General features: G+C 32.1%; 1 protein-coding gene across 1 annotated transcript in view; it reads right to left on the reverse strand.

The window, feature by feature from the left end:
• LOC132559240 (titin-like) overlaps positions 1-13,697 on the reverse strand; it is a 90,821-nt gene that overhangs the window by 72,929 nt on the left and 4,195 nt on the right. The gene's annotated exons all lie outside the window — the stretch shown is intronic.

Genomic DNA, 13,697 nt, shown 5'->3' on the forward strand with positions numbered 1-13,697 from the left:
AATCCATTTGATGGTAGACGAGATTTGAATGTTACCTCACTTCAGAATCCCATCCACTGTAGTAAATATTTTATAATGACCATGTCTTAGAATCTTAACAATAACCTCATCGCTTTTCTATTCAGACAATCTATAAATACTATCCTAATAAATATCAAAAATGAATTTTTCACAAATCATTGTACATCAATTCTATTGAATCATTATCTAGTCCATTTAACTAGAATCTAAATGAATTAACAAAATTTTTGAATTCACAAATGGAAATTTAGAAAAAATTATTCTTTAAAAAAAATCTTCTCAGCGGAAGAAAAGAAGTATCTGTTTTAAACTGGGATTCATTCATAGAATGTTTATAAACAATCTATTATTTTATTTAGTTTGAAGACACCGACATGAAAATAAATAAATAAATGACCTGTTGTCTCTTGGTTGAATAAGAATTCTGCGTCAGTATTTAGGTTGTATTGAACTGATTTCTAAGACAGAATTTAGTTATAAAACTAGACATGCATTTTCTACAGCCAAACCAACATCGTTCCTTCATCTATTACATGTGCAGCACGTGTAAACCCACCACTGTCTACGAGATAGTATCATCAAAACTTATCACACACAAGTTTTTTTGTTGAAAATTTTAACTTTCTCAAAGGAAGTGTATTTTTTTTCTATAATCCTATTTCCTGATCAGTACGAGTCTGTATCAAAGAGAAATAGTTTTTTTGCACCTATTACTCAGTGAGGGACGCTGTTAAGCAGAAGAACTATAACAGTTAAGGGAGATTTCCATCCATCACCACACTCTTGGTATAATATTATGACAGAAACGTGAATCATTCTGAATCACTCTTGACGTGCATTCAACGTGCATCCAATGTCGCGGAATGTGATACAGTACGTAAGAATCCAGAAAACTGCGGACTGGAAGGATAGGGAAAGGGGGCCGCAGGATGTAGGTGCGTGGACTCTTTATCAATAGACAAATGTTTTTCACACATGGTTTTATTTATTGCAGTACCAGACTTGCATCAATCTTCAAGAAACATACACTAACTTGGTACCAAACACTTCATACCATGAGAGTCTCACCATAATTAAGACCTATTTTTATTGGCAGGTGACAGAAGGTTACTTAGTGATTTAAGGAGGTATGTGCTCTTAATAGCTAGTATGTACCTTCATTTTAAAAGAGTTTTACAATTTCTACCATTACAATTCTCGAAAACAAGGAATATGATCTTTTCCAATTATGATAATTATATGAGCGTACTTCATCTGGATTGTATGCACTAATTAATAATCAACAATCTTCTTGATTTCAAAAATTATTTGCGTCAATGTTGTTTATCTTTTTTTAACAATGGTGGAAATACTGAATACTACAAAAGCTCATGTTTTTTGTATGTAATATGATATATATAGAAATGTACATTTTGTTATAGAAATGAACTTGTTTACACAGAGTCTAAAACAAATACAACAATAAAGCCTTGTCATTTCAGATAATTTCCTTTCAATTTGTTGATGGGCTCTATGTTAACATAACACAAGAAAGTGAAAAGAACATGAATATATTACTGATAGGTTCATTTTTTCATTTCATTTTCATTTAAACATATAGAAAAATTCTACCAGAAGAAAAAGAAAAAAATCTACAAAGTTTTTTTTTTTTTACATTAGGAACTGTTCCAATTGCTGGATGAAAACAGCCTATCACCTAACATTCAGATAAAATGTGATCAGTTGTATGTTAAGCCTGGCGTAACCTGCCAAAAGGAACTATATATATAGTGATGAAAGACAACAAACAATCTACAAAGTTCTAACAAAGAACTTAATGTTATACATTACATGCTGTCCCTCCACATATACCAATATATCTTACAATGATACAGAACTTAATAACAGACCTAGGCGCCCATGAGGTCTATATAATCAAAAAATATTTGTGTGGTGGTCTGCTGTCGATCACCATAGACCCTGCTTTTTGTATTTAGCTGGTAATCAGCACATGCCTGATAATAAGCCCATGTCTTGTAATAAGCCCATGTCTGGCAATAAACACATATATGGTAATAAGCCCATTTCTGGTAATAAACCCATGTCTGTAAAAAAAACTATGCCTGGTAATAAACTTTTGTCTGGTAATAAGCCCATGACTGGTAATAAGTATGTGTCTGGCAATAAGCACATATCTGGTAATAAGCCCATGTCTGTTGAAAAACCTATGTCTGGTAATAAGCCCATGCCTGGTAATACGCCCATCATCTACTGCTGTTCAAGGTGATTACCATTTCTCTCTATTTCATTGCCTTTCAATAAGTTCTTCTATTGACTTTGAGCCAAATCCTCTGTTAATCTCTTGACTTATTCTAGAATTATAGAGTAATAAGTCATTTTCTCAGACATAAAATCATGAAATGATTCAGGAAATAGCATTAGTTTCAGCACCACACATGAATGATTATAATCGAACAAACATTTTGACAAAAAATCATAAATAAATTGAGTTCTATGAAATAAATTGTCATTTCAAAACTTCTGTTTTACTTTTATATCTATTGACATGCTATTGTCAACCGTTAATGATTAAATTGTTTCGTTATTAATGTATACAATATCATTTCATTACAATATTTATGAATACTTTTAGACTTTTTTACTTTGGAGTTATCCATTTCTTACTTTCATCCCAATGTGATATTTAGAATTTAGATGTCTATATGTTTACCCCAGAATGGTAGCGATCACAATTCACTTTCCCTAAATGAAAACAAATCCAATTCCACCATTGTAAAATCAGAACTTTTCCACATCAAAAGAAATGATTGTGTTGTGATCACAGGTTTGGCTTTCAATTTGAAGTTTTTATTCCAACTTGGGAAAGGACATTGCTTACTTGTATTGGGAATGGAATCTAGGGAAATTTTAACTGACAACCGTTCATCTAGGTATGACAATTCCAAAATTATGTCTCGATATTTTTTATTAAAACAATCAACCAGATACATGTTTTATCTTCCAATATGAGGATATTAAGTAAATGTTACCAATGAAATGAGAAGTAAACAGACATAGATCACTGATCACAAGATGATGTAAACAAATTACGACAGGTGAAGAGGTAAGATACCTAAAAACCATGGGAAAAGCTGGCTATCTGTACACAGAAAGGCAGAGAGCTTTCATGACTCATAGGTATTACCATTAAGTCATTCAGGTACACTTTAGCCTTACTCAAGTCCTCCACAGCAAATGCATTTACCAGTGACAAACCTAAATATTCAGTAATAAGCCCACCTCCAAGATTGAGAGTTTCTAATCATTCAACTCACAGGTCATTCAGGTACACTTTGGCCTTACTCAAGTCCTCCACAGCAAATGCATTTACCAGTGACAAACCTAAATATTCAGTAATAAGCCCACCTCCAAGACTGAGAGTTTCTAATCATTCAACTCACAGGTCATTCAGGTACATTTTAGCCTTACTCAAGTCATCTACAACAAATGCATTTACAACTGACAAACCTAAATATTCAGTAATAAGCCCACCCTCTTGACTAAGAGTTTCCAATTATGTGACTCACAGACCATTCGGGTACACTTTAGCCTCACTCAAGTCCTGATGATGACAAATCTACATATTCATTGATTATAAGCCCAACCCCCTAGATTGTGAGTTTCAATTCATTCAGTATATATTCTAGACTTACTCAAGTCCTTAGAAGAGAAATTGCATTCCATCAATTTTACCAGATTTTATCAGTGATAAGCCTATGCCCAAAAATATGCCTTTAAGAGTTTTTTATATTACAGACTCTATCAGGCCAAATATGGACCCCAGTCATAATTCAACTACACATATTTCACAATATGGTCAAATTCCTGAAATGTACTTTACTTCTTAAAATTCCTCCCCAATTCATCAAATGGCTGTTACACAAATTTTGTATATATATTTGTATAATTGTTTTCTATAGACCAGAGAACAATATATTTCAAATTATAACCTGAAAGATAAAAAAAACAAAAAAAAAAAATTGTGTCCTGAATATTTAGTTCTACAAATTAAGTTTACTAGATATCATAAACGATTTAAGACTGGAGAACTACACATTCTTAGGTGCTACATAAACCAGTCACAGTATAAAGGATGATATTGTGGAGAAGGGATGGTATAGATTACAGATTTCAGTCATGGCTAGGCAATAATAAACATTGTTTCACTATGTAAGTAATAATCTCTCTTCTTCACTAAGCTTTACAGCCACGATACATCGCTTCATTTTTAGAAATTTTTTGGAATTCTTTCATAGTTATAACAAATATGAAAAGTATGCAAGCATGAAATCAAACAAAACAGTATTGTAACAAAGCCTTGCAAACTCAAAACATCCAATCTTCTCATCCGACTTGTTTTTTTTTCTTGCATTTGAAAGCTAACGAGACTTTTAAAAATATAGACATTCTTGATGTACATCATGGAGTCCACCCACAGATGTTAGACCTGCCAGAATAGCCGAATAATTGTTTTATATATGATGAACTCCAGAACATCTTCCATTGTTTAAAGGTTTGTAATGTACATGGATCTATGCTATACATCGTTTGTTGGTTTCATCGTCTGTGAACACCCAGGGTTATTCTGAGGTGGAGTCTCCCTGAAATTGTCCCGACTAGTGACTGAACAACGTACCACATCTTGTAGGCCTGTTGTAGGTCACCCAGAACAATAAGGGTAATTTTAGACTTTTTGATTTTATACCTAACTGATAATTAACCACATATATAAGTTAAAGGTGCCAAAAATCATCCAATCCTATATCTTTTTAATGATAATAATACTTAGGATTTTTTAATTTTTTTGTCAATATAATGCATTATTTTTTTGACATAATGCAGTAATTTATTTTCTAATATATTTCAATAAAAAAACCACTATGTTGAAATATCTTCATTAACTCTTTTATTGTACTGAGTCACATGACCTGAATATTTGATACTGAGATATCATGTGAAAAGAACCCTACTAATTTCAAACATTTAGTATTTCACTTGGTTCAAACATTTTCTATTGTGCCACATAAGGTGACATTTTGACTATCTTCAACTGCATGTACATGATCTCTTAATCTGAAATACAACTGTATTGTAATAAGCCCACCCATATATGTTGCAGTTCTGTAGAATTACAAACATATATGATATTTCATTGTCCTGTAATAAGCCCACCCATACCTAATGCAGTTCAGTAGAATTACAAACATATATGATATTTCATTGACCTATAATAAGCCCACCCATATCTATTGCAGTTCTGTAGTATTACAAACATATATGATATTTTATTGTCCTGTAATAAGCCCATCCATATCTATTGCAGTTCACTAGCATTGATATTGTCCTACAATAAGTCCGTCTCTATACCTATGAGTCAAAATAACAATTTTATTGTAACAATTGCCTCTCATGCTTGCTACAGGATAAGTACGGTACGATCAGAAAAAACTAAACACCTCGGAGTTGACAGTCAATTTCCGATGTAAACTCTGAGTATCAGGGATTGAAATAACCTACATGTAAATTGTACACCTGCCATACACTGCAATGCCAAAGAAACGGGAGTCGGCACAACTTGGATGCCATCAAAGTCATATGTTAGACCCCCATATAACATAATGAACTCTGACAACAGTCTTCAGCTCCGACACACACCAGATGGTTACAAAGCCCCAAAAAGCCATCAGCGCAATTTTCTTTTCTTAATCCATAATCATACCATTTGAAAAACCTAATAAAAATCAATTGCCGCAATCAATCTGAAAAGTTACATTTAAAAGTGAAAAAGAATTTTTTTTAAATTGAAAGAAGAAAATTGAAAAAGCAATTAAACAAAATGTTCAAAATAAAAATAGAGATATTCAGAACGAGGTTGAAACTAAGAACTCCTACACAATATGACAAAAACGAAAAACTAGATGCTTAGACTAAGGTATCAATTACAAATATAAGCTATATTTTACTATTCAAAAATCTCAACAAGCAATAGCACAAAATGTCACCGGGGCAAATACTGTTCTGAGTAACTACAACAGGTCATTCCTAACCATACAGTGTAACGGGATACCTGCGGATATAAATGGTGTGTGATATTAATTAAAGGCCTTTCACAGGAAACCAGCATCCCCTATTCATTCCTATTATTAATACACATTCGTAAAAACGTTAACAGAACTAGACATCATTACATAAACAAAAGTTACAAGATTACTCAACTTCAAAAATTTTTATAAGAGTTCTTGTTTTCTGTTTTTTTTTCCTTTTTGTTATTGAATTATCACAACAAATTCAACAAAAAATATTGTCTGATAATACAAAACATATATTGTAAAGGTTTATTTACTCTCTTAATGTTTTTTTAAATGGAATGAATTTTATCGTAAAGCTGACAAATCTTTCAGAATATTACTAAACGTTTCTGATATATGTACTTGTAAAATAACTCTGATCGTTCCTACCACTTCGTCAATTAGAGGAAAGCAAGGTAACATTAATGCTGAGAAATTTCTTTCTTCATAAGCCAGGAAGATCAAAGGTCAGAACAATGCTAACTATTTCCCTAGTACTTTGTAAGTTTGATATAAAGTCCTTGGTATCAATTTAGCTATGCTGGTATAACAGAAAGGAATACCTCAATTCTAAACAGATATCACGAAACAAATATACAGATTCTTGATGTTTAGCTTTTTCTTTTTGTTACACAATTAACTACAGAATAAGATATTTTTGTGGCAGGAGAAAGATAGGTTGTCTTACTAGTTTTTGTAAGAGCCAATTTCCCTTTAGTCAAGCTACAGAGAATCCGGCTCAAGACAACAGTGTCGCTGGTTCGAGTTCCTGCCAAGGGCAGGCTCTTTTTCATCATTGACTATCCCATTACGTTTTCATTTCATTACTTTTGTTTCAAACAAATAGAAAATCTTGGTGCAAAAATTTCATCGTCATGTGTCCCTTAAACATAGTGACAAGTTTTGACAGATACAAAAAGTTATGGTTAGTCTCACATATCCCCATTCACCATAAAATGTCAGATTCTGTACTTAAAGTAAATTGTTAGCAGCTGAAAAATGAGGTCAACTATTCAAACAAACATTTAATTAAAGCAAACATGTAATGTACTCCAGAAATTTTAGATAAATGGATTTTAATGGTCCGTCTAAATATAGATACCATTTAATGGACAAACTTTTAATAGGATGTTAATTGAATTATTTTGAATTTAATTGATTCATTAAATCGACAATTATTTAATCAGATTTTAATGATGACCTGTCCAAATTTAGATGTGTAGAAATGTTCAATAAGATATTTTTCATCCTCACTTTGAACATAGGCATAATTTGAAAGAAGCAGTGACATGTTCATTTGATTTAGATTATCTCACTCTGAACTAAGACTGAAAGTAGTCTGTTTGAATTGAATCTCAATATTCAGAAGTGATTTTCAGAATATTTCATTCCATTCCAGTTTCATTTCAGTCGTTCTGTACAGTACCTTTTCGCCAGTCGACGAAGTGATCGGTTTGGGGAAGTTGCAATATACCAGTTTTGCTTTCATTGGATTTCAATAACCTGACTGCATCAAAATATGATCATTGAATTGGATTTGAATGGTCTCACAGGACTTTGAACTTAGATGTTAAAGAAAAATGTCCCTTTTTTATCATAGCAGCCTGACACTGAATAAAACTTCAGTAATATCAACAGGAGCTGTTTATATCAGTTTCTTTTTTAACTGAATTTGAATCAACTAGTTCTTAATTAAAACATAACTTTTAATTGGATTTTGATTAACTATCTCTGAATTAAATATAAATTTTGATAGGATTTTAATTACCTAGCTCTGAGTTGAATATAATTTTAATTACCTATCTCTGAATTAAAACATAATTTTAAACTGGATTTTAATTACCTAGTTCTAGATTAAAATATCACTTTTAATTTGATTTCAATGGCCTAGCAGGACTTTGAACTTACAATGTGTAATTTAATGGATGAATTATCTGTTTAGTTGTCTTTTATTAGCCTGACTCTTATAACATCATGAATCTAATAAAAACAGTTTTGCTATTAATTTGATTTTAAATACCTGTCTGTGATCACTCTTGGAGTTGATTAAGTGTTGCTAGAGTGTGCACAGACTTATATGTATCAGACGCTGAGTACATGTAGATTACACAGTCCCTTTACACAATATCTCCATAATTCTGTTTTCCCCCCCCCTGTCTGTCTGAGAAGCTTTATAAAAGGCCTGCAGTAAAATATCATCTAACAACACGACTGATAGGTCTCTGTCTAAAATCTTATAAATCTTCCCTTCAGTTCACTCATCTAGTATTAATTCTTTCATAAGAAGACTTGTTTCAGTCTGACTATAAACAGTGTAGTTCATTTCAAGAACAATATAGGACATCTTTATAGTTTTGAGTTTCCTTTTTGCTAAATATGTTTTCTTGTTAAGGAGCTCTATTGAATCCTATAGACTTTAATCCTATACAGATCTAACCAAGGACACTACTCTATTTAATCCTACACAGATCTAACCAAGGACACTACTCTATTTAATCCTACACAGATCCACCCGAGGACACTACTCTATTTAATCCTATACAGATCTAACCAAGGACACTACTCTATTTAATCCTATACAGATCTAACCAAGGACACTACTCTATTTAATCCTATACAGATCCACCTGAGGACACTACTCTATTTAATCCTATACAGATCTAACCAAGGACACTACTCTATTTAATCCTATACAGATCTAACCAAGGACACTACTCTATTTAATCCTATACAGATCTAACCCGAGGACACTACTCTATTTAATCCTATACAGATCTAACCAAGGACACTACTCTATTTAATCCTATACAGATCTAACCAAGGACACTACACTATTTAATCCTATACAGATCTACCCGAGGACACTACTCTATTTAATCCTATACAGATCCACCTGAGGACACTACTCTATTTAATCCTATACAGATCTACCTGAGGACACTACTCTATTTAATCCTATACAGATCCACATGAGGACACTACACTATTTAATCCTATACAGATCTACCTGAGGACACTACTCTATTTAATCCTATACAGATCCACACGAGGACACTACTCTATTTAATCCTATACAGATCTACCTGAGGACACTACTCTATTTAATCCTATACAGATCCACCTGAGGACACTACTCTATTTAATCCTATACAGATCTACCTGAGGACACTACTCTATTTAATCCTATACAGATCTACCTGAGGACACTACTCTATTTAATCCTATTTAATCCTACTACTCTATTTAATCCTATACAGATCTACCTGATGAGGACACTACTCTATTTAACCCGAGGACACATGAGGACACTACTCTATTTAATCCTATACAGATCTACCCGAGGACACTACTCTATTTAATCCTATACAGATCTACCCGAGGACACTACTCTATTTAATCCTATACAGATCCACCTGAGGACACTACTGCAAAGTTCCCCATGAGGAGTGTTGGATCAGCCTTTCTTTTTTATTCAGGATCAATCGACTGAGATATATTTTTATCAAGACAAGGAACAAACAGGAAAGTGAAAGGTATAGGGGTCATGAACACACAAAGGATACTTTAATTCTCAGTGTGCTGCGGTAATTAAAGTTTCCACATAAAGAAATTCCCATGGAACATTAAGGAAGTCTGAACTTTAGGAGTCACCTTCTTTATGCCTTTACAACTCCAGTTTGGATGTTCCTTGTTTTCAAATTTTGATGAATTCAACAATGTTTCTGGGTTTTAAAATTAACATTTTTTTTTTTCAATTGTATAAAATCTGAACAGTCAGGATCTGTCCATGACAACAAGTTAGCTAATTTGTCTGCCATACTTTTTACCCCAGCAAAATGGAAACTAATTTAAAGGCAAAGAGTTAACCAAGCGATATTTTACAGGATGCCCTATGGGGGGATAGATGCAAGCTACGGGTCTATCCTCCACACTGCTGCCATCTGTCAACAAAGAGGGCTAAACATCCCTCTCTGTACTAAACTACACGTGTGGCATGCATCTAGGATGATGATATTAGCCCAACTTTTTACATGTTAGGGATTTTTGTTATCACAGTAGGATGATAGTCCCTCGCTCCCAAAGAAACATTTCCTCAAAATAAACTCATACTTCATAAAAGCTTCTCAATTTTTTTCCACTGTAACTTTTTCAAAAAAATTTTAAGATAAGTAAAGTAATAAATTCTTTAAATTCTCCAAATATTGATTTCTTAATTGCTGACAGATTTTAGAGTTTAAATTCTTCAGATAGTTTGTTTGTATTTATATCAAGCAGTCACCATTGACATTTCTTTTTAATGCTTTTTCCCATAGCTTATCATTGTGGCAGTAAGTATAAATATATCTAACTGCACTATATATATAAAGTCATGAATTCATTTTTACTAATGTAGCCAGTTAATATGTAGCTTAGTTGTTTCGAATATGAAGAAATAATTACGAGACAGCTTAATTACCGATAAAGAATTTTGTCAGAAAGAATCTGAATAAACAAGAATATGTGCCATGAAATTTTGTAAATATTTGTGAGAATGGAACTCAGTTTGGATATTAATCATATCATTATATTAAATCTACTACATCAAACTTTCACATCTATCTCTGCATTATAACATTTTGTGCCTGAACTGGTAAAATAAATCTTGAAATATTGTCATGAGACAAACTGTGTACAAAGAAGTACTTAATTATTTCTATTACAGACTGAATTAATCAAAATGAATTCAAGAAGTGCTTCTGTACTACTTAAAGTAAACTCTATATATATCTGCTAATCAGCCCACCCCAATGTATAAATATATACATTTTTTGTCTTTTGAAAGTTGAATTTTGTCATAATTTCTAACACATGCTTTTATATCATTGCCCTGTAATAAGCCCATCCCACTCGTTAAAATGATTATTCGAAGGTATTGTGTCATTCCTCAGGCTTATCAATTGTAGGATGACCATCAAGCTTACTGTCATCATCTGATTAAATTTGCTCTGATTTTACTCTAAATTACATGTCTGAACTATCAATCAATCCTGACAGGACATCAAATATGAAACAAAAAATTTTACAATGGCATGGCAGCCATCTTGTTACCCTGATTTCACAGAAAGCGAATGTAAGTACTAGATAAAGTAATAAAAAACAACAATTGCAACAATTTTCTGACATGTAACTCAAGGCAGTAAAGGTAGCTCCATTTTATTTATAGACTGTGTGATTAGGATACCCCAATGTTTCCTTGATAGATAACAAATCACTCAATTTTTCAATACAATTTCACTAGATTTATACATTTTTTTTCTGTAGATAAACACAAATAAGACTTTAATAAATTTATCACATACTGTAGTTTATATGATATTTTCTGTATTTACCTGTTAAAACGATTAAAAAATGTATCAAAATCATACACGAATAAAATTATTTTGGAAGATATTGTAGTTCATATCTTCATGAATTCAGGCCAGATTTGCATTATAATAACTGCATCTTGTTTCTCACTTTGTCTTCCTGACAAATTTACAATACTGTTCAACTAAATGTAAGAGAGACAAATCTGAAAATGTCATTTTTTTTGTCCATGAGATTGGCACCAGATGTTTGAATTTTTTATTGCTCTGATGTGTTGTACATCTGCTTAACATTACTTGATGCTATGAAGTCTTATGACAAATTAGCCTAAACTTGCATTTACTCTTACTCAACTTAAAAAAGAGCACACTCAGTTTACGCAAAATTCTTTGATGTATCTATGGTAATGTAGTAAACAGAACTCACAAATTAGGCCAAACAAATACTATTGTTTGTTTGTGATCAAATGTTGTAGTTCTGATGTATCTATGGTAATGTAGTAAACAGAACTCACAAATTAGGCCAAACAAATACTTTTATTAGTTAGTGATCAAATGTTGTAGTTCTGATGAATCTATGGTAATGTAGTTAACAGAACTCACAAATTAGGCCAAACAAATACTATTGTTTGTTTGTGATCAAATGTTGTAGTTGTGATGTATCTATGGTAATGTAGTAAACAGAACTCACAAATTAGGCCAAACAAATACTTTTATTAGTTAGTGATCAAATGTTGTAGTTCTGATGAATCTATGGTAATGTAGTTAACGGAACTCACAAATTAGGCCAAACAAATACTATTATTAGTTAGTGATCAAATGTTGTAGTTTTAAATGATATACATTTTTTTTTGTAATGTCTTCAAAAAGTTACAATTTTACAAATATTATTTTTGAAACAATGCAATGTTATTCTCTTTAAAACTATGAAGATAAATGATTCAATATTGATTGTGTATTAATATATGTGAAAAATATGAAAAAAAATCTAATTATTTCTACTTTAACAGCTTGATATTTCTTAACCTATAAGGACACTCACAAGCATAGCACAAGCAAGGTATCACAAGCTCTGCCGACTTGATTTGTTGACAGTGAAGTAGAAATGTAATAACTTCTGAGCACTAGTATTGTTTGAATTGAGTTGAAAACAAGTGAAATGAAATTTCCACTTAAACCCTCATAATATCACACCTAGAACAGGCAACACATATTATTTTGAAGGACCTACATAGTGCTTGCAAATTCTATTCTGCATTTGCCTCTTGCTAATTATACACTCCCGGTATATGTTGCTTGTGTTGACTTTCTTTAATAGTTCTTTTAACAGACATACAAAAATGTCTCACATTTGTTAGCTGTGATAGGTTCTCATGGTGTTTTATCGACATTCTGAGAGAGTTTAGGGATTTTTAAGATCTGTTCTAATGTCACCTGAATTTTCTTTTTAATATTATTATTTTTTTTCCTGTAATGAAATGTGTGCCAGTCTGTGTCTGATGACTGTCTGACATGTCTCGTAAAACACTCTTCAATCTTATTACAAGAAAGAAAAAACCTACAAATTTTCTTTCTCATCGATGGTCTTGTGTAAAGCTTATCAATATTTTGTACACGTAATCCTAGACCAGAACAAATCTGCAATCAATTCAAAATGAAGAAATAAACAAAGAAATTTGTGCATTTCAGCGAAAATTGTACAAAAAAAATGTGATTTTAGGACGTTTCAATATTAGCAATGAAACTTGATGATGTTTTTATAGACTTAACTTAATCAGACTTGAATAATGCCCATTTTTCACCTTCATGAAAAGTCAAATTTAACAAAGTGTTTTTTCTACCTGACTTTTACAGCCTGTATAAAATAATGAAAATACATTTTCTATAAAACTGGGACAATTTTCTTGATTTTGTCTTCATTTTGGGGAAATAACACATTTTTAACTTACGGAAACAGCCTGTTTCCAGCTGTATGAAATTAACAGGGTGAAGAAAAGTCACAGCAGAACAGCAGATATTGAATCATAGCAGCTGACATTTATTATATCAGTACATTATCTAAAGACCCAATGAAATTTGCAGTAAGAGGTTTCAAATGTCTGCATCAAAATTCTTTCCCTGAAATACGACTACATAGTGCATACACAAAATATATGAAGTCAGTATTCTAACAGTCGTCTTGGAGTGTCGTAAAAAATATCTGGAATCTTCAACACTGCGCAAG

The sequence above is a fragment of the Ylistrum balloti genome, unplaced genomic scaffold (assembly GCF_031769215.1).
Source record: "Ylistrum balloti isolate Yb309-2 unplaced genomic scaffold, AGI_CSIRO_Ybal_v1 Utg370882, whole genome shotgun sequence".
In the NCBI taxonomy this organism is placed as follows: domain Eukaryota; kingdom Metazoa; phylum Mollusca; class Bivalvia; order Pectinida; family Pectinidae; genus Ylistrum; species Ylistrum balloti.